At 34.6% G+C, this 21,573-nt stretch overlaps 1 protein-coding gene across 4 annotated transcripts in view; it reads right to left on the bottom strand.

The window, feature by feature from the left end:
• Positions 1-19,462, bottom strand: part of Synd (protein kinase C and casein kinase substrate in neurons protein Synd) — a 91,918-nt gene extending 72,456 nt beyond the window's left edge. For all 4 annotated transcript variants that reach the window (XM_088259968.1, XM_088259970.1, XM_088259971.1 and 1 more), the window contains exon 1: positions 19,211-19,462. The gene's annotated coding sequence lies outside the window, so the exon portion shown is untranslated. The remainder of the gene's footprint in view (positions 1-19,210) is intronic.
• Positions 19,463-21,573: the final 2,111 nt, after the last annotated feature.

Below are 21,573 nucleotides of genomic sequence, written 5' to 3'. Positions count from 1 at the left end.
AAAAGCAAAAAAAAAAAAACAGGTAACTGATATGTATCGAATAAAAAAATGACAGCACTCAAATTCATGAGTTTTTTTCCAAATACGAAATACTTAGTACATAATTTGATGATGATATAAAAATGAGAAATAAGTATGAAAATGTTGATCTGCGCTGAAATAATTATAGCGTTATCTACATAGAAAATATAGGTACCTGAACGTATTTTGGGTAAAAATAATACATATCTATTTTTATCGATAACTTAAGTTTTTTATTGTAAGTAAAGCAAATGGTTAAAATAAGTACAATGAAATCAAACATAAGATTTTCAGCCGTTTCTAGTTTCATAAAGTATTTCGGGAAAGAATTTCATAAGCATTAATGGAGGATTCTGCTAAATTACTAATTTGAATCATAGATTTAGTACATAGAACCTTCTGTAATTTATTGAAATAAACGTGTGTATTGTCACTTTGAGTAAATATAAAAGTTTTCTAAATTTAAATAGTGTTTTTGTCGATCGTGGGTAGAATGGTGAATGTAATACAGTGTATAAAGAGTTCTTTTAAACCAACCACTGACTGACCTTAAGCACCGAGTTCCATATTCCCATCTCAATTTTGCTTCTATTTATGTTGACAGAAATTGTAAAGGGTCTTTGAGGCGATTTTTACGAAAAAAACGATACTATATAAATTGTCCAATAGGTAAATAAATAAGTACGATAAAATCTTCATTTTTTTTAAATAAAGGTAGGACTCAAAATTTGTTTTATAAATTTATATTTTGTTAGTCGGTAATTTAATATGATGTTTTAAAAATGAAGCACTACGTACATAAATCAAGTATGAACGTTTTCCTATCAGTTACACAAACACAACAGATACACAAAAATGTGATAGGACTGTATATTTCCTATTTTAAAACAAACACAATTTGAGACGGTATGATGAATACACTGTGCACATACCGTACGCAGTGATATAGATATAATGTATGTACATGAGGCGCAAATGTCACCCGAAGGTATGCGCCATGCAAACAGACGATAGTTTCGGTCAACAATGAGACGTGCCAACAATTTTTATACGGCCGCTTCGCATCTTCGTTACAATTTACAATATGAACTTCATTTACGACGAAATATTATTGCAATTATATCGCAATCGCAAATGTTAACATTTTTATTACTTTGTACAATTGTAAATTGCACAAAGTATTATCATTAGTACTTACAAATCAAAACACGATTTGTGATTCTATTGAATTTATTTATTTTTGTGACAGCTTTTTCGCCTTGTGATGGCAATATCTAAAACTGTCAAAAAACCATAACATACAAAAAAGTTGAAATCCTCAAAATTGCACTCACTATTTATAGAAGAATCCTATTCTACAAAATGATTGGAAACCCTTGTCTTAGATGAGAGACTGGATGTAAATATTTATTGTCCATAGTAGACGAAGGTTCGAGTAGTGGAATTACTCGTAATAATTTGTATCCCACTCTTAGAAGCACTCTCAGAACCTATAAGGTGTGAAATCGCAATCAGGAATTAATTGCATCGGAATGTACTGATAAACGAGCCATCGCAATCACTTTCCATCAAAGAGGAGTGGCATGTTCGAACAAATATTTTTTATGCGAGACATATACGGTGCAGCAAAAAAGCGAGTGATTTTTTCAAAGTGAAGAACGGTTTTTTCGCATTTTTGAGTGTTTCTTTAATACTCACAATTTTTTTGAGTTCATTGTCCACATATGCTGGATTTTGCTTCAATGAGGAGCTACTCACGTATACCAAGATCTTTATTGATATCTCAAGAGAAGTTGAAGAGGGTTTATTATGGGAATACGAAAACTTACGATCTGTCACTGGCTGGTTCTAGTGATCACGTTTATGTACCATGAACTTTACACAGACTTTCTAACCATCACGCCGCTTCCCCACAAGGGCAGGCAGAGAGAATAGAACGCCACACATTGGTGACAGACAGATTGCTGTCTTCGCAAACAATCCTCGCCTTTTCCACATTCACGCCTCAATAAATAAATCAAAATCTGGTTCATATATCATACGAAATAAATTCGGGTATTAAAAATAATTGCTCGAATTCAAAAACGCTAGTTGTGGAGACCCTTTCGGGTAATGATAATTCTCGGATGATAACCGTCATTAATCAAAAAAATATTATTATTAGTTTTGTGATTACTACTCTTAGTAGTTTGAGACTAAATGTTTTTTTTTGTTACACCCGATGCATTGTATAGAGTTTTGTGTGCACGAGCACAAATTGCATTAATTCTCGTTGAGGTCAGTTAGTAGGTGTTAGCAGTCAGCACGCCAAGCACGAAGAAAGAGGATAGTCAGTGTGGAATTTCATTTGAATTTTTAATCAAGTTTCACTTTTAATGAATCGTTTACATTTCTATGAATATCATTAGTCATTACTACATATTGGCTTTGCTGTGTATCGTATCGCACGCTACAAATCTAAATCTTTCCACTATACTTTCGACTGCTGAATGGCAAAAAGATGCAACTACGAAATAAATAAGTTATGCGAGACACAAAATAATATATTTTTTTGTATATAGAAAAGTTTTTTCCACTTTGTGGTATGATAATAGCGTTAGTATTATATCGAGATTGAAGGATGAAATAAAATAAAATAAGTAAGCATAAAGCAACAAAAATCTTTGAAAAATGAAAAAAAAAAAAATTCAGTATAAGTTACATTAAAACATTGATTAAAAAAAATGAACAATAAATCAAATCAGTTAATAGTTAATAGCCAAATACGTATAAATCTATTCTTACTTACTAACCATCACGCCGCTTCCCCGCAGGGGTAGGCAGAGAGAATAGAACGCCACACCACTCTGTCTTTGCAAACATTATTCGCCTCTTCCACGTTCATGCATATCTCCTCATACATACCCGCCGATTATTACGACTCCTAACCTGACCACTTTCAATTATTTGGCATACCTGATCGTGCCATGTTTTTCTCGGCCTTCCTTGTATAAATCTATTTATAAAAATAAGCATTTTACCGATATCTTAGGTAATTTAAAATAATTATTCCTATAATTTATGCTTTGGACCTACCTGCTTTTGTTTCGTTTCTTTATTTATTGAAATCAGTAACATTACATACAAATCACAATCTGAAATTGAATCTATAAATAATTATTCGATCCACGACATGTACTAAGCAGGTACACAAGCAGGTAAGAATTTCTCGTTACGTGCGTAAAATACTTAAATGTACCACTCAAGTATTGAGAAAAGAAAATTTCGTAAAATAATCCAGCAATAGTCAACAGCTTTTTTGCAGCGCCAAACTATGATACAATAAGCCAATACTTAAATATACATACGTACCGTGAAAAATAAATAAAATGACAGGTAGTCGTGTGAACTTACAATGGATGGAATTTACGGATTATAACTAGCCTTATCCACTGTTTTTCGGAAATCACTTATCCAATTTATATACTGATTTCAGATTCTGATTAATTGCATTTGCGCATATACACCCTCGGCTGTCCAAATTTAAAGCACAGTAAGGGACATTTTTTTGTAGTAGGTACGTTTTTTTTGCATTTTTGGACTAAGTAAAATCTACTTTAAAAAAACGTACTACAAAAAAATGTCCCTTACTGTGTTTTAAATTTGGACAGCCGCCCTTGTGACGGCATACAATTACATATTAGAATTTTGACTTTTTAACTGATAACTCAACTCCAAAGTGAAGCATGTTAAATCTAGCATTTGTGAATAAAAATATGGTGGACACTTAAAGTATTATGGATAGAATTCGTCTCTTTTTTATATGATGTTTAGTACGTGGCGATCTTGGTACGATAATCGGGTAAAAATAATCAATATTAAGATTGTATTGATATCTCACCATACATAAAGAAGTTTTTAATTGAGATGGGAATATGTAAGTCTGAGTATTTGCAGGTGTTACGTCTTATTTGACTGGTTTAAGTGATCACTTTATACTTCCACGTAGAGATATTAATAAAAAATATATAAATACAGGTCTATAGCTCCTAAGCGGAGACAATTCAGCATTTGTGAGATAAAGGTTTGGTCACCCTCCCATTAAAATTAAAATTAAATTAAAAGTGTTCTCATAATACACCCAAATAGTCCAGTTTAATAAAATGTGCAGGTATGTTCAGGCGGCTGGTTTAAGAATAGGAATCAAGTTGTGGCAGGGTGCGACTCGCTCAGAGTCCGAAACACTTACCGCGAGATTACAATTCTTTCAAACCATAGACCATAGACACGCCGGACGCGCAAAGTATGCGGGAAAAAAATCCGCGAGCAAATAGAAAGGCTTTAACAAACCGCATTCTTATTGATTTCACATCACCATAAAACAATAAATACGTATCTGTGTATAGCTTTATATAACGTTCGGTACAGAACCGGCAACCTGTCGCTACTACCAGATGCCGAGTTGCTAGAATACCGACGCTGCGCGCCGCGCTCTGGACAGTGTCGAGTTGTACCAACTACTTGATACTCGCCGGTCATTACACACAAACCGTAAATAAACATTTTGGTACGTAAAAAAGAGCTACTTCGAGCTACGATTGACATTGGGACTTAACTGGCGGCGCAGGCTCCATAGGAATATTTCGATGGTTGTATGCGATATTCACGCAAACTTATCGATGTTACCGGAGCAAGCTGGGAAATACTCGTTTATCAAATGTTTGAAATAAATAGCAATGAATTTTTTTATAATCGTTTTTCATGTTTTTGTGCAGTTTTTTTATTAATACACAAAATAGCGAGTAAATACACATTAATAAAACAACAGGGAGTAAAACTCATATTTCCAAATATACGAGTCTTTAATATTAAATAAAAACAATTTATAATTACTACGAATAGGCAACTTCGAAATCCATGTTTTCCAGTTAGCCAATAAAAATATAACGTAATTTTCTGTCTGTAAATGCATAAAATATACAAAACGCATAACTGATGTAAAATAGCTCCGAGTAAAAATTTATGAAAAGTTCATCTGCCTCCAAGGTGGAGTGGTTAAAAATATAAGTGTTATTAACATGTATGATAAATTAAGTTATTTTCAGTCGGTATGGAGAGCTTTAGTTGAATTTATTTCAATTAGTGCAAGTAGGATTAATCTTGTAGACATTTTAGATAAGTTTCGAGCTCTATTCATGATTTTATAGTAACGTAGTAGGTGTGATGCGATACAGAAACGATGAAATGTATGAGAATTAGGTACAAAACGAATCAATTTGTCGCCGACGGCCTTGGAACTGAAATTTGTAATACAAAACAAGCTAACATAATTTAATTGAATCGCTTCTACAAGATTATCAAATTCAATGACTAATCTAAAACACAAGTGAGCTGCATATTTGCACGCGAGGTAAGTAATACGAACGTCGAAGAGGTCGTGTTCAAATTAACGAGCAATTTCATTATAGCGGCAAAATCGAGTTGAGAAGTCGGTAAGTTGAAAATTTTAATGATGCAAAGCTTCAACATTGAGTTAACGGAGATGTTATAACCATAAATTTAAACAAAGCCAGCACTGATCTAGTATTCAAATATGAAACAACAACATACTACGAAATTCATAGTCCCCTGCATAATTTTGTTGCTTGAAAGTACAATTGACAGTAGTTTTACGACAGTAGACGATAGTTTTGAAAATTTAACACATTTTTCTAATAAATAAATAAACCTCGATGATTTGGAAATAATCATTAAAATCAGGTAATATACTTTACATCTTGTACCTAACAGGAACGTCAATTTCTGATCGCTGTCAAACTTTTCGCCAGTCTTTAACATCTATTGATTACAATATTCCCAAAAAAGTCACGATCATGAAAAAAAAGTGTACAATTATCCCAATTTTTTACCATGACCAGGTATTTGACGCAAAAATTGGAATAATTGGACTCTCTTTCACTAAATAACATCGCCGACTTAGCTGTTTATCTGACATCTAAGCGCATAAATAATTTACGAAATAAAGCGACACAATTTATTCGAGGCTGCAAATAATGTGCCGACATCTGATTTTGTTGCCACGCTATAAAAAGGGAAACTAACGCCACCGGAATAGGTTTTCTATCATTTTGGTAATGGTATGAAAAAATCTCCGTAATGTGACTTCACACTTTCATTGATACCAAATATCCGTTCCGCCATTGCATCAGTAGCGAGCGCCATTGCCAAATTTCTTCGGGAAGTACGAAAGTATTTTTAAATGTTGTCACTGAAAAATAAAGGTATTATTCCTACACAAAAGTCAATAAATGAGTTGCTTACTCACCCGCGACTGACAAATTCGTGTTACCATACTATAGTAACGCCGACTGGCTGTAGTGACAGAACGAATTACTTAGGTGTGAAGCAAACACAATACTTGTATGATGTTTAATTGGAAAAAAAGGTTCGTATAATACAATATATACTTACCTATGAATTCATCAAATCATAAGAAGCTAGCTCGGGCCTAGAGAAGGCAGTGACTATTCGGCGATCACTTTCACCAAAAATGTGATCATTATTTTTCACTATTTTTGGGAAAACGAAACAAAAAGTGAAAACGCCTCCGTGGGAAGAGAGCGCTTTTAATGCGAGAGATTGAATAAATTATAAAGATAAGCCGTACACGTTAGTGATAAATAAGCCGGCTGTACAGTGTATTGTTTCATCCACCGAACGGCGTACGAGTGTCGCTGGTCTCACATTTTCCGCTCATTCTGGCAATATTCTCTGACAATACGTAATTAAGGTAATTGAACTCTATATAATGGACATTACCCTGTAATATAAATGAAAGCGAAATTATTAATAAAATTCGTATCATACTAGAACCGTAAAAACCGTGGGAGACGAAACGAATATTTTAATCTCATATTCAAATGTCAACAATACCACCAAGTAGCGAACACGTATCCACTATTATATTTTCGTCGAAATAACACGTTCCGATGAGAGATATCCAAATGTAACACGTTTTTATTTTACCAACAATTATACGTAACAATTGAATCATTTTTACGTGACGCTATAAATAATCGGTAATAGTCGAAACGGCAAAGCGGAAAGTTTAAGTCGTGATGCGCATAATACTGTCACCGTAAAAGGTGAAAACCAATGATTTGTATGCCTAGCTAGCTTTTATGTTAAATCTCTAACAAAACTAACCTAGAATTTATATTAAATTCCAATAAAAACTGGATAGGAAATCAATAACCCCCCGTCATATTGAGAAGAATATATTAAATAATAAATATTTAATAAAATAAGCGCGAACCATTTGAGGCTCTAATTTAAAACTCTCGGGAATGCCAAACCAGCTTTTGACTTTCAAATAATAGTTGAAACGAAAAATAACAACAACTAAATATGCAATTATAAGAAATATTGTAGGTACTCAAAGAGAGCAGCCGTCATTTGTTAAGTAATTTTAATCGAGTCAGTTATTGGAAATCCATTCGTCCCACTTGTTAGATATTAATTTTATAAATAATGAAAAGAAAATAACGCCTGTAATTGGAATCAATCTTTTAACGAAATGGTTAGTTACAGTCTTGCCGAATTCATACGTATGTATGAGAATGAGTGTGAATTTTTCAAATGAATAACCCGCGATATTATGTTGCGAGTGAGAATTATCAAGGCTGGGCGCTTAATACGGTACATCATAATAACGCTCATTATCGAATGAAAGGGACTAGGGTAGATCTGATGTGGAAACAATTTGACAAAGGTGCCCAAGTTCAACAACTCGTGCACTGCTAAGTGACGATTATTACAAAATTTACCAAAGTGATTTTGTTTTACTATTATTACATGATCAATGTCAAAGCTATGTACTAAACTGTTGATGGTGTATATGCGTGACGTCACATGCCTAAACTGGTTGAAATATGTCAACTGACATTTTTTGCAATAGATTTGAGTGAAACGCACAATGTTGCTAACCGCGCAGCACATTCGAGAATTTGGCCCCACAGGACAGTATAAAGTGAATGAATGCTGCAACATCAATTAACAGAATAGAACAGTCTGATTACAAATGGTAAAGGTCGAGGTGTGACACCCAGAATTTTTATATAAGTTTGGATCAAACGGACCGACGAGCACAGTGTTATGTGCTGTATCGATATCCCGATACAATCATATGGCGAGGTTACACTGCAAGGGGATACAATATAGCCACGACGACAAGTAATGACGTCCGTCCCGTCCGGTCCTCAGTCCGCGCACAACGGATGCATTAGAGCGCCCATTATTGCGTCCGGAATGGCGGAGGTTAAGCCGTAACAATCGTAATTATTGTCCGCTCGGATTGAGAATAGGATCCTATGTCGGATCGGAAACCAGAGACTCCATTGTAGTCTTACTTTGGTTAAAATGGACAAGACAACACAAACGTACTATTGTTCATAACTATATGACATGATTCGGGTTGTGGTCCCGTGGTTACAGTCGCGGACGCGAAGTCGAGAGTTTCTAGGTTCGCTCTCGATTTGGAAACGTGTATTATTTTTTTTAGTGGAGGAACATTTTGATTTGGGAGTTAACTTATCATAAATAAGAAAGTGGTGATTTTGGCTTCCACCGTATAAATTTTCTTTGATACTTCTTAATTTTTCGTTAAACACTGTTAACAAAATTATATTTGTAATTCTTTTGCTATATTTTTAAAATATTCTCTACATCAAAGGAAGCTCCTGTAATTGTTAATAATTTTTGTGTAAAATAGTACCGAAATAAAATAATCCGATTTGATATCGCAAGTCTTATATAATCACATTTTTCGGGTTTAAAAAATCTTTCGAGACAAATAAACGAACGTCACGTGGAATAAAAGGTATTGAGAAATAGCGTTGTGCATCGTACAACTTTCATCAGCATAAAAAAAACTCGATATGCTTCGTTAGTCGACGAAGTCGAAATCGCGAAGTAACGCTTCGATCTGCGAGCAGGACCTACCTATTCTTACTCGCTCTACTGGAGAAGTAACAAATCTGAACGTCTCTCTAAATAGGACTAAAACTAGGGAGGGCTTTTATTTTAATAATTTATTTATTTGAAACATTTATTTTTCTTTTAAAATAAGTATTTTTATTGTTTGTTTTATAACTTGTTTGATACTCATTTTCAACAACAACAACAACGTATTTGCATTATTTAGGAAACAATGTGTTTATTGTTTTATAGCGAAGCATTCTTTTCATTTTATTTTTTATGGATTTTTTTTTGTTAGACAGGGGTTGCATCAAGAGGGAATAACCGTTGTATACCTAACCACATCAGAGTTGACTCGAACATAGTACTTATACCATAGGACCAAATATAGTACTAATTATGTAAGTAACCATATAAAAAAAAGTAACATAGTGCTATATTATCCATATTTTTTATTACTGATCTAGTGCCGTTGCAGAGCTTTAACGCGTTGAGATTACGTAGAAAAATAAGAGAACCAATTTTTACTTGCAATATATGTAACGGTATTCCTGGTAGATCTAATGAATTTAAAAACTATGTGGAAAAATGTACACTTTCATGATGAAAACATCGACTGTGTTAATGGATTCAAATGTATGTATTTGTGTGTGTCCAGCATTTTTTATTTGTTTGTGCTGTTATTTTAATACATTTTTATAGGCAAAAATAGCTCCTTCGCTTAACCATTGATGGCTTTTGTTATTTTGACAAAGATTTGAAAGAACATTAAGAATTAAATCGTCTCCGAATTGTACATGATGGCAGATCAGATCTGGATATTTCAATTTTTTTCTTGTGAGGTTGACATTTATGGTTACGTTCAATTTTGAGTAATTGTAATAGTGATTTGTCTGAATGTTTAGTGGTAATTTTAAAGCAGAATGTGCTGTTCTTGCTTTATCCGGTAGGGGAGCCACGTACCGACTGGATCTGGTGTCAATTGGGCAGGTAGTTTCCGAGATCGAACATATGCACCGACGTATTTTAAACATCAAAGGATTTTTGCGGTTCTATTTCAAATTTCATACAGCCAAAACTTGTATTCGGGTACAATGTCAATACTTATTTGAAAAATAAAAATTTCGAGCTGCAGGGAATATCAGGTATGAAAGCCAAATAATTTATTAATGCGAAAAAAATAATTAGAAATTTAAGGATATTCTTCTTAAATAACAAATAAATTTGAGAGTTTTGATAATGTCTTAATAGGACGAAACGCGTCACATATTTTCATAACATATATGTGAATAAAAATAAATTCAATCCAATCTTGTTTAATTTTGCATATATTACTAAAAAAAATAATGTGGAATTTTACCAAATGTCTGCAGTTACAATAAATAAATTATTATACTAACTGTTGTTAATATTTTTATACAATGAGCTTAGGGCATGGTGATACCATATTTAATATTTTTTCGTCGGGAATTATAACCTAATATTTACATATGTCGGTGAAAATTGAGATAATATCGATGCAGTCTGTAATTATTCATTGTAGATAATGTTTAGTAATAAATGTGTACGTTCGCATGATCGGTGACTCGTACTTTTAAGCCTCGGTTTCGCAATAATAATCAATCTCGGATATTCGCTAAGCGTTCGGAACGGATTCCATCGGCTGCAGACATCGCTACACTACACCGTGCACCACTCGAATGGCAAGTTTCATGAAAAGAAAGGAATTTTAACGGCCACTTCGAATCCGAGATTTAATTACTATTGCAATATCGATTTATTATTACCGCCGACGGTCGATCGAAGAATCGTCGAATATTAAAAAGCGGAGCCGATGTTTTTGCTCAACATAAATGTAACATTATTTTATCAGATTCACCATCATCTGGAAACCGTGTCTTCGATGATTTATGATATCGTTTATGCAAGTGTTGAAAGTATATCAAAAACATCAAGTTGCTAGTGACCTGCACGCAACTCGAGATGCGCGACATTTTTTTCTTCTTTTTCTTATAATAGATCTGAAGATCTGTTTTTTTCAAGAAAGTGACTCCTCCTGCGATGTTGACGCCCAGCTACCCTACCATCTCTTTGGTGGTCTTCCGAGATGGTGTTGACCCGCTAATATCTTTGATTCATCCATCCTGCTGACATGGTCTCTCGAAAATCTTCTTCTTGCTCTCTTCCATCGTACGACCGCCGTATCTTCGGTCCGCCTAATATCTTCGTTACGAATTGTAATATGTATATAACGCGAAGCTGCATAACGACTCGCTGTTACTAAAATAGAAAGGAATGAATGAGTGAATGAGCAACGTATCGCGTATTGTATTTGTTGTTCGCTCTAATGATATAGTCAACATTATTATAACGGATTCGTTTTCCGAGCACCTGATCGCAGTTTAGTAGCTCCGCAAGCTTGACGAATAACGCAGTAAGTACCTACCTACAACACAATTACACAAAGTATATATTTCGCCCAACAGATTTTTCTCATACTTAGGAGTGTAATGTAATTTTTGCTAGACTTATCAATAGGACAGAAAGATCTTAGACAGGAAAAATCGCAGTGAATTATTATGCTGCACAATTATTATGCTGTCATTTACTTATGTATGTATTTAAAATTAAAACGAAATGTATCGAATGGCAGCGTTACCACGTTTTGTGAGGAATATAGTCACTGGCGGGCGGTGGTCGTCTCCGCTCTACTAAACGCCACCGTTGCAACTGGTCCATACTCAAACATTCTGATACTACTTGTGACTGACACAAGATACAACTAACAAAGCACTTTTTCTTACTTTATTTACGGCACAAGAAAATAGTTCTTTTAGTTTTCCTTCCGACGACATCGTTGCTATTGGGAAATAAGCCAAATCGCGAATGGGCAAAGTGGCTGTTCAGAATCTTGTAATTTTTCGTGGCCCCTGTACACACACAAGCGGTGCATAGGGCACTGTTCCAAAACGATGCGGCGTTATGCTAACTCGATGGATTAAATTTTAAATGGATTCGAACGTTTAAAAAAATGCATACTTATAACAACGGGTACAAATGATCACGCTATTCGAAGGGTTGTTAGAAAAAATGTTCTTATAAAAAAAATTGGAATTAAAGTAGCGAGTAAAAATATATAGTAAAAAACGCGAATTTATATATTTACTATCCAGAACTTTAACAATCACCACAAACTAAACAATGCATTTCAAAACTGCGACCCTTTTTCAAATTATTTTCGGCGTTTTTATATTTGAATTTACGTTAATCTGTCATCGGATAAAAATTAGCAGACTCGATTCGACTAATTGACTCGGCGGTTTTGTCACCTCGTTGTCAGTTTTGTACAATAATTTAGTACTTGCGGGAAAAACTGATTTAAATTACTCCTGAAAAGTATGTCTCGAAGTGAGTTATTGACAAGAGAGACGATATATCGTTAGTTGTGAGCGAATTGAGTCGGGAAAGTTTATACAGCAGTTAGTAACAATATCGAAGTACGGAGTAACCTATTTAAGGCGTAGCAACTTCTCCATTGAGCCAATCATCGCCAAGCTCGTAAACATTCTGTCTATTTGCATAACCAATTTGGTACACTTATAAAGATCATGCGAATTGTTTAAAATACATCATAAATATAATAATTAAGGTCAGAGAATTCGCAAATTGACTTAAGAGAGTCTAGAAAATACAGAGATACACGTCACTCCCAAATACCACTTAGAGATGCCTTGGTTAATCCAAAATCTCAATTTGAAAATATATATAATTTTATGTTCAACAATTTAATATCGTATTTTCTATGCGAAACCCCAAGAAGCGGCAGGTACTTTTATTTAACTAAAACAAAAAAAAAACAGTTGTAGAGAACATTTAAAAAAAAAATCTAGCTTAAATATTGCAGTATGTCATATTGGCGGCCCCTTTATCACAAAACGAGTAAGTTTTACTCTAACATATACGATATCCAAAAGCCAAAAGTACTATGTCCAAGCTAGACGAAATCTGGGAAGACCGGGGTGTGACTAACAGCATCAAGATAAAGCTCGTCAGGAGTCTGGTCCACTCCATTTTTCTCTATGCTGCTAAAAGGAGACAAATTGACGCATTTGAAATGTGGTATTGGAGGCGCATGCTCCGAATCCCATGGACAGCTAGACGCACCAACTATTCGCTCCGACGAGTCTATTCGTCAGGAGTTATACTTGGATGGCTTGACTCTGGCCAATGGCAATGAGGACAGCCTGGAATGGCTGATTGCGATTGGTAGCCTGGAGGAGAAGAGAGGGAGAGGAAGATGCCTCACACGACGGACCGATCAAGTTAAGACAGCAGCAGGCACCTCGGTGGTTGGAGCGCTACGTGTAGCGCAGCCAAGGGAAGACTGAAGAAGAGTTATTGCTTCGACAAGGTTCGCAACCATCAGTAATGAGGAGTAAAACGGAGAAGAGTACGATATCTATCGTGCAAATGAAAATAACGCGTGGCATTTGCACGATAGATATCGCATTCTTATCGATATCTAGATAGATCACAATAGATATCGTATATATTCAAGAATTGCACACGCTTCCCATTTGTATGGAAAGTATTTTGTTTGGTCAGCTCAAAAAGATTTAACAATTATTCGAACCTCCCAAAACTACACGTTAATCACACTCAAAATCAGACGATAAAAACTTTTATTAGATACAGGCGGGTGTGTATCGTAGCCATTTATGGAAAACGTTCAATTAAATGGAGGCAAAAGATTTAAATTCTGACGAAGTTATTGTATCGTAAAGTTTCGGCGACGTTGAATAAATTAACGCGTAATTAATAATGCAGATTGGCTTTGTGACTGAAGACTGAAGAAGGAAGAGATACGATGTGCTCGACAGATTCATAAATATTCCAGTATTTCCATTAAGAGATGGCGAAGATAAGTTTAGCCCACCCACTCGTGAATATTGTGCCTAGAACTCGAAGCCCACGTCCGCGCTCGTCACATCTCGTGTGTGAGGAATCGGTTACCGCTTACACAATAATCATTCGTATGTATTTATCACAATATTCAATGGCTCAACTTCGATATTAGTCCCCACCTTGTCAATGACACGGCAGATCACCGCGGGGCGGCGGGCGGCCAAGTGACTTCTCACATATGTACTTCTAACCCATAGATGTTCGTTGATCGCTAAACATGAGCTTTGTATTTGCGATGCAAAGCGAACAATCGGTACACGAACCATCGCCATCGCTTGAACCACGGTGAAGTTTTACCGGATCTGACGCCTTGGATTGTTTACCTAATCAAAGAAATGTTTAAAAGCATCGCAACATACTTATGTATTTCCATTAAAAAATTACCATAAAAATCCTTTAATCACGAATAATATATTAACAAATGAAGATTGACAAAAATCATTCAACTTCAATTACATACTTGTAACATATAAAGTTTTCAGGTATACAGTAAAATAAATTCCGATTAAATGTCTCACTTATGGTAAATTAAAATACTGAATCGTTAAAATTTGCCAATAAATCGGAAAACCATAATTAAAATATCAATCGAAGTTCAAGTTCCGCAATGAAGTACCTATAGTAAATTATAAATCAACAAGTATCTACCTGATGTTATCCTCTCAAAGTAAACCACTGTTGAATCTTTTAAACTAGTTCAAAGCACTTGAGTGTTTATATCCAAACATTTCCGATGCCCGATGTTCGTAGATAGTGCAAAAAATGACAAATTTAAGGATTACATATTCCATTTTTTTTGTAGCGCCAAATTGTGCTAGGGTGACGTTTTATTACTGAACGCGTGTTATCTTGACTGTACATTACACGAAGGAGAGGCCTTTAGCCTTATGTTCCAGTTCTCAGTCTAGGATGATATAAATATAGTAAAAAAAACAAGTTGATTCAGGCGGGAATGAACCCGGGACCTCCTGCACACACATTATTTATTACTAAATCAAAACATCGCATGCCCACGACTTTCATTTCTCTGCCAAAATACTCAATTCTTCACGAAATAATTTTAACTCTTTTTTTTCGGGGAATCGATTCCGTACGGAAGTTGGCGTTGGACTTTGCAGTGTAGATAACTTTTCTTTACTTCCTCCCAAGTCCAGAAGTAAGGTTATTTAACTTCCGTATAAAATCGATGCTCTAGTCGTTTTGAATTGATATGAACTGTTATTTATTTGTATTTTTTATTAGCAGAAGTACCTATTAACTTCTCCAATTTTGGTGTGGGTTTCTATTTATGGAAACTTGAATCTGACAGTACTAATAATTTGCACTATTGCACGTTTATATTTATTTACTCGGTAACGACAGTTCATTTCCTGAATTACAAATTTCGTCGGCTGCAAAATTTACTAACAACGATACAAAATTTGCGGTTTTATTATGATATAACTTCCGGTTAGTGGATTTTTAACGTCGAGGAATCCTCTATGAGGAGATGCCACTATTAATACTTGGCCTATTATATCTGGCGAGTACATGACAATTAAAACTTTCATATGAGTGGAATTTATTGGATGAGCAATGGCTAATTAGAAATGAACGTGCTAATTGTACTGCATATTAACAAAACGAAACATTTAAGGAATGTCATGTTCATGTGGTAACTTATGGGTACAAATATTGGTCTCGAGGAATATCATGGTAAACTGGTAAACCACATTTAGACAGGCAGTTTTGACATTTTCAATACTAAAAAAATGTTTTACGAGTTCACATTTTACAGTCGATTCGTATTTTATATATATATATATATATATATATATATATATATATATATATATATATATATATATATATATATATATATATATATATATATATATATATATATATATATGGAATAAATAAATCCATAATTACAAGCAAGCGTAAAAAAGTACTAGTGTGCATACCATTGAGCGAACAATCGATAAGCGGGAAATATATCAATTAGATGCGCATCATATCATATTATATCGATTTCGTAATTTCTACTGATACAAAAAGTCAGCTTTATCGTAAACGGCTACTGTGGATTTGCGCAATTTTGTTACCTAGTTTCTTAAATGCAAAGTAACGTTCGTAAAGAAACTTACCGAGTGATCCGAAACGCCAGATTTTGTATGTCACATAACATTAAGGCAATCGTTTATCGCGCCTAAAAATAAAGATAAAAGTGTTGCGCGATCATTATGTCGAAGGGTGATGCCATTTTAACTTGTAATCCAACGGAGACCGATGTTTTTACTGACTAAATTATCCGCCGAAGCTCGACGCGCTTTAATAAGCGCTAGAGAAAAGAAAGTCGATCAGTATGGGGACCTACAACGTACGCGGGACGATTTCACAACATTGCTCGATCTGCATAATGAAAATTGATACATCCGTGGACTTAGAAGAAATGAAATAGCGAGCTGAAGGAAACCATAAGTACATACATACTTCGAATCGTACATTGTTTTAAATAGACGCGGGGCGTTCACCATCGACTGGCCTTATGTAATATTTCTCAGAGTCATCGATTCACCAATTTAACGATTCACTGATTTTGGGATGCAGCGAAATCTCTTCACATTTTTTATTGCTCGTCGTCGTCGATACAATATGCAACGAAAAAAACGAAGAGGAAAGTAAGGTTCACATAGCAAAATTTCCCGGGATTCCCCCCATGTCGGTGCGATTGGTCCTTCGGCGAAAGATCCACCATTCAAGTATTCCGGTCTCAGTGAAGGGATCATTTATGTCGTACAGATCCACTGATACGGATCTCCCGAGTGACCGGATAAGTTTTAATTTCTATTACTCGAGTCTAATGGTTACGAAGTTTTCCTCAACGACCGGTGATATTATGGAAATACGTTTTTTCACACATCTGATTTGATTTTAGAAATATATTTTTTTAATTGATGAAATGGAATTCTTCATCTTGAATCATAAGAATTACACGTACATGTATATGCTGTTTGATGCGATTAATTTGGAATCTAATCTGTCTGTCTGAAACTATAATCGGTAAACAAATAAAATTGGGCGACTTCATACATTTTTGGCGGTGGGAGTAAGAAATATATTAACTCGCAATTCAACTTGTTTATTTACAAACAGCATGCATCTTACTGATGACCTTACTGAAGCCGGGGGTAAATATCTTTACAACGGAGTAAGACAAGTCATTGAAATAATATGGGGAAAATTAAAAAAAAAATCAATAAACAAAAAATAGAGCAGGTCGTATAATTTCAGTTTATAAATTATTTGTGAATTCAAAGTGAGTTTTCATTTTCTAATAGAAAATCATTTATATTTAATTTCAGCTTAACTTGGTAAATATCACTATTTTCCAAGTAAAATTTAATTTAAAAATGGATAGATTATCACAAAGTGACTGTCGAATCAATTAATGAAAGAATATCGTTTACTTAATGTAGAGCGACCATTTTTTTTATTAAAAAAACGAAATATACATTTCAACAACGTTGGGCAATATAAATATCGTATTTTTGCGAGATTTATGCATTCGGAAATCCAAAGGGAGAAACACCCGTTTGCGGGAAGGCTAAAGGTGGACTGACCGGAGCATTTCGTCGTAACGTAACATTCGCGGCGAGCATCCGAACATCGAATGGAGTGCTCGGAACGAGCTCGGCTCGCTGTACTGACTATACGAATGCTCGCATCGTAACGTGTTACATTACGACGAAATGACTCCCCACCATAAAACGATCAAGTAAAATACCAGAATTTCCCGTCATATGGTGGATGAAGGAATAAGAGCATATCGCCCAGCCCTACTGTCCTCTAGGCCCACTGGAAGCCGGTACCGCCACCGTAGGAAACCTACGGAATAGTAGCATTCCTAACTGTTTGTCGGATTTGAGCAATTTACAGAAGAAACCCACATGCAAATTTGAATATTTAAATTAAGTATTATTATTAAAAATATTATTTGAATTCCACAATCCTTATACAGATAGCGTCCTTGGGCGATGTCAGAGTAATACGTATTTGGGCATATCAACGAGTGGGATTTGATAATAATTATCATTTAGCCATTTAATAAGCATCTGCAATAGATGACTGGAGGGTACTTACTTTTTATTATATTTTTTGCCAGTAAAAACCACAAGGTAACCGATGCCAATCTTAAAATTAATATCTATAAAGTTAGACAGGACGCACTGAGCGGGTATAGTTTTAAAACCTCGTCTGAAATTCTACTACACAAAAGATGATAATCATTGAAAAACAAATTATATGGTACATTCAACTAAATAATAAATTCAGCGTTTATTATTCAATGTTTACTTCCCAAACCCTTCCCAAAGTGTTGTTAAAAAAGAAAAATCTTTAAAAACTTCCTTTGGTTTATCACAAGTGGATAGGTGATAAGGTTCTTGCCTAATTCTTGCTATTATTTTCCTTTTTTAAAGTGGCAATTATTAGGTACCAAATCATGGCAATTTTCGAACCAGAAATTTTGGACAACTGTCAAAAAATATGAACGAACTTATGCTCTAAAAGAAATTGAATTTATCATACGTAATATTATCACGAATCGTACATCGAGTGCTGCAGATGTAATGTTTCAAATATTAAGGAATATAGATTTAAGCGGCCGAATGAAACATTTTAAATTGGAACAAGATTCAACGGTTTCGAGTGCATTCCTCGCGAGTCCACGTCTCGAGGGCTGCGTCACGGAACCTAAACGCAAGGTCAAACGTGTTTAATTCAGAAATACTTCGACAAACACGTCTTCGGAATACCTCTAAACATCGACTAGAGTTCCGTCGCTAAACCTGTCCTACCTGTGACACGACAGCCGACAACTTCCCTCGGAGCCTCTGTACTTCGGCTTCAGATAACCTACGAGTTTTTTTCGCTATATTTCAATTACATTAGGAATGCAACGGTTCTTACTCCGCGAGACTTTGATAACAAAATTGCACAAGCACGACGCATGAAAATCGGTGTTAGACACCTATGTCGCAACTTTTAGATGTAGATTATAAGACGTTATTTTTGTGGAAGCGTATTAAATTAGTGTTCGTATCGGATTATAGACGTGTGCTTAATTGAAGAAGACATACAGGTGTTCGTCCTTCGTTTGCACGCCCCGTTTACTAATAGATAGCGCGAAACCGAACGGCCCGCGGACAGGTTTTAATACGTGTATTGCGCCTTAACAAAAACTGTAAACATTTATTCCGCTTTGATAAACTATAGATTGTCCTACCTTTAGAGCGGTTTCCGAAAACAGCTACCAATTAATCCCTCTTGATCTTTTCAAGAATGGCACTTTTCACGGGACACAAACACTATTTACACAAACACTAACAAGAACAGACATTGAATCACAAGCTAATGCTTTAAGAAACGCAGATATCACCCATATCCTACGAAAAAGTCGTTTGAAGATTAATACTTACACACCACGAAATTACATAGACAACGACGCAACTCTCCCGTCAGCGGCTCGGTCATTACTGAAAATTAATGGTGGGAAGAATCGAATGAAAATAATCGAAATAGTCGTTTAATAATCGAAATGGTTTGATTGTTTAAGAACGCTTCTCGAGAGATTCATTCGATTCTCTCGGACTCCACTATTCAGAAAAAATACAATTATAGATAATCAAAAGATCTTCACTGATAATTAAGAAAAACGCCGACAGAAAATTTTAGAGGAAAAAGTAAGGTTCTATGGTAAAGTTTCCTAGTGATATTTTTTTTGGCTGACGATACTATTTCGGTAGAGTTTTCAATCGAAGGTTTTTCCTTTTTCGATAGAAAAAAAAGCTTTTAAAAAAACTTAAAAGTTATAATCTATTCATTCGATTATTAATTTATTCGAACTCTATCAATTAGTTTGTTGAAATATTTCGATTAATCCCACTACTACTGAAAATGTTGCAAGCTTTTTGAACTGCCAAGAATACTGACAAATGTAACGCTACGAGTTACCACACTCGAATTTAATCATTTCAAATTTAATTTTTGAATAAAAATACTTTAACCTAGGTAAAATATTATGGATACGTCACGAAAATATACTTTTTTCCTTAAAAAATATTACGTTAATAGATTTTACCTGACTATAAAAAAATAATGAATTATGTATGATTTTGTGTTATTATATGCTTTCACACCATAAGAGTACCGCTTATTTTGGCGTGCTTACTTCTACACGAGACTACATAATTTCTAGCCTGTCGTTGGATGTGTTGCCAGTCTAGTTTAAAATATTCATTCATGTTATTTATCTGAATCGAGTTTAAATACTTTCTGTGTTGGTTTTGCAATTCGGTTTGTTTTTAATATTTTTAGTTATAATTAAAATAGTACATTTTATGAATTCTACATCAAATACCAGAAGTGCATGAAACTCACAGCAAACTATTGATGACAGAGTGTTTGATTGATCATATTCAAATGAATTTCCCCACAATTTTCAAAAAGAGATTTGAATGTTTAATTTTACTAAAATAAACTAGTTAAACCTCTTATAACGAGCATAATTCGTTTTAACATCTTACTCGCTAAGCAATACATTTCTTCCCATAGAAATCAATGTAAAATACGATAATGCTTCCATGACAAAAGAATACTCAATTTTTTTTATGAACGCTTATTCAAATATAATTACTCATAAATTGTTAAGGAATCTTACAACTTAGAATACAAGTTAGATTTGAAAAAAAAACCCTAAATAGAAATATGAATTTGTGACAAATAATTGATAGTTTTAAACTAGAAAACTATCTAAAGACATTTGGTTTTGCCGAAGCTCCAAAATTTGGTGAAAATAATAACAAACTCTCCTCCATAATTTCTTGCTCTCGGCTGTGCTCTTTCACAAGCTCTTCAGTATCATTGTTATCCACCCCGAGTCCCATAATAATAGGCCAAGTTTCTTCCAAGCGGAAGTGAAGGTCCTCTTGGTAACCCATTCCTTTCTCTCTAACTCGCTATGCGAAATGTCGCTCGTTAAGGGAGCAACCTTTTCATTTTTTTTTGCTTGTTATGCGAATTACTCATTATGAGAGGTTCCACTGTATGTATAATATTCCTATACTCGATCCATATCCGCCCCCAATGTAGAGTGCATGGAAACCAGATTTTTCTGTCTGTTGCCTGCTCTCAAGTCAGGCCCACATTCTTTTATTGTGTCGCACAAAATTTGGATTTAATTTCAAAATAAAAGACTTTCATATCTGAAATAACATTTTATTTCACAAATATAACATTCAATCAAGCTTAAAATATTTACATTTACTTGAATATAATATGTATAGGTATACCAAATCACCTTCCACATAAAACTTCAAACATATTGTAATACGTTAGATTATTTACATACAAGTTTAAATTCTAGACTTTACCAACAAAGCTCCCGATAGATTTAAGGAATTTGATATTCACGGTTATAATAATGAACACTGTGATTCCCAGACGAATGACATACAAGGAATTTTAACACTTTTTTAGCTTATTTATGATTTGATATCAATAAACTTATTCGCTGTCGGGAATGTCCATGGGCATTGCAATAAAGAAAATGACTAATTGTTGAAGCTGACTACAAACAGTCCAACTTCA

Source organism: Brachycentrus maculatus, unplaced genomic scaffold (assembly GCF_059751285.1).
Source record: "Brachycentrus maculatus isolate JH-2025_06_01 unplaced genomic scaffold, ASM5975128v1 h1tg000122l, whole genome shotgun sequence".
Taxonomy (NCBI): domain Eukaryota; kingdom Metazoa; phylum Arthropoda; class Insecta; order Trichoptera; family Brachycentridae; genus Brachycentrus; species Brachycentrus maculatus.
The sequence above is the reverse complement of the archived record's forward strand: the minus strand, read 5'-3'. Positions and strand labels throughout refer to the sequence as shown.